Here is a 1,979-nt window from a genome sequence, read left to right on the forward strand (position 1 = left end):
GTGTTAAGTGAATACTTATATTGTTATATGTGGTAGTTACTTATATCGTAATTATAGTACTGTGTTTTTATTTATCTTGCTGCTTCCTTTACATTGTATCTGTAACCTTTACTGTTTTATTTTATTATTTTTATTTTTACCTCTATCTCTCCTCTTTTATTGTAATCGTTCACGTCTAAATAAATGTTGTGTTTGTTTTTGAAGAATTTCCTTCAGGGGGAAAGTTAGCTGGCCTTGGTTTCCTTTTCTGGAAAATCCATAGGGTGGGCCACAACCTTTAATACCGGAACACGTAAATTGAAAATAAATGGTTTTAAATTAAAAAGGCAGGTGGGTTCAAATCTTCCAGTAACTGTATCTCTAGCCTGCTACTCTTTCCCACACACAGCCTGGTCTCCCCTAACCTCTTGGTATACTTTCATCTTGTACACTGAAGATTATAGAGCCCTCCCCTGCCTCGATGTTGAACTCAGGGGAACATCATGCCAAGTAATAAGCAAGCAGCATTCACAATATTCCCTGTGATACTGCTAAAGGCAATTCTGTCCACAACACAGAGGACATGGAAATTACAGTAATAATTTTATATACAGCCACATATAGCCCAGAATCTTTAGCGTAATTAAGGACTAAGCCTTTCAAAATTGAAAAACAGTAGATGCTGTTTCAGTATTTCACTTAAAGGAGCTCTAGGTTGAGTAACTAGAACATGTTACTAGATACGCTTAACCGTTAAAAAAAGGATCAGTGGTTTTTTTTATTATCTGACATTCATTTTAATGTTTCTTCTTTGCAGCTGCCAACTGGCAAGCAATTCTGTCCAGATCTCTCTGTCCCTGAGGGGAGAGTGTGTGACTGCCATCCTGATCCTCCTCCACCATTTTGAGCCCCTCGGAGCCCCGGCTGAAGTGGCTAGGCATCACACCATTGCCTCTGTAGATCTTGGTCATGGACTCTCTGCTGGCACCACCACAGAGGTACAGGTGGCGGGCTGTGTAAGCCACTCTGGTATAGAACCTGTTCTCATCATAAGAGGCCAGCTCTTTGTGTTTGGTTAGTTTGACCATCTCCACCCACTTGAATACCTTCAGTTTATTTGACTTCCTGAGGAATGAACTGGATGAACTCCTGCTGGTTAATGTCTTTCACCGTGGCACCAGGCATCTTGCTCCTGCCTCCACATTGATGGGTCACTTGCTAAGATGTGAAATTCTCATCTTTTTTGTTTACATTATATGCCTTTGGGCTATAAATTCACATTGGAAATACAGTAGATCAAGATCTTACTGAGAAGTAATAATTGAATTAGTGAATAAACAAAAGGATATAAAGGTGTAAATTAACATTTAAGAAACAGCTTTTAATTATCAATGTATCTAAATAATTAATAAATATCTTATGTAATTAGACCCCTTTAGCTTGAGGAAGATTCATTTCTAAGTCAAACTCACCACTGAGTATTGAAAAGAGTTCCAACAATGCTCTTTTTTAAAAAGAAGTGTGATTAATAAGAAATATGTCTCTAATCATTAACAAGGATTCAAAAAGATATTTGTTTTATACTGAAGAAAAAGATACCTTCAGTTATTTTGAGAAGCCAACATAAAGCAGTTCTCAGGGTTTCCAGGCTTCCTGGAAGGTCAAGGAGCATATTTCATTTCAGAAACACCAAGATATTCCCACTGCCTTTATTTATTTATTTATTTTTAGTAGGATCAATTCATAAATTAAGATGTTACTATGCAACTGCAAATCAGACAATAAGAACATAAGAACAGTCCTACTGGGTCAGACCAAAGGTCCATCTAGCCCAGTATCCTGTCTTCTGACAGTGGCCAGTGCCAGGTGCCCCAGAGGGAATGAACAGAACAGGTAATCATCAAGTGATCATTCCCCAGTCGCTCATTCCCAGCTTCTGGCAAACAAAGGCTAGGGGCACCATCCCTGCCCATCCCAGATAATAGCCATTCTTTATTATA

General features: G+C 38.5%; 1 pseudogene; it reads right to left on the bottom strand.

Annotated features, from left to right (window-relative positions):
• Positions 1–776: 776 nt before the first annotated feature.
• LOC140908229 (small ribosomal subunit protein eS19 pseudogene) lies at positions 777–1,164 on the bottom strand (annotated as a pseudogene).
• Positions 1,165–1,979: the final 815 nt, after the last annotated feature.

The sequence above is a fragment of the Lepidochelys kempii genome, chromosome 3 (assembly GCF_965140285.1).
Source record: "Lepidochelys kempii isolate rLepKem1 chromosome 3, rLepKem1.hap1, whole genome shotgun sequence".
In the NCBI taxonomy this organism is placed as follows: Eukaryota; Metazoa; Chordata; order Testudines; family Cheloniidae; genus Lepidochelys; species Lepidochelys kempii.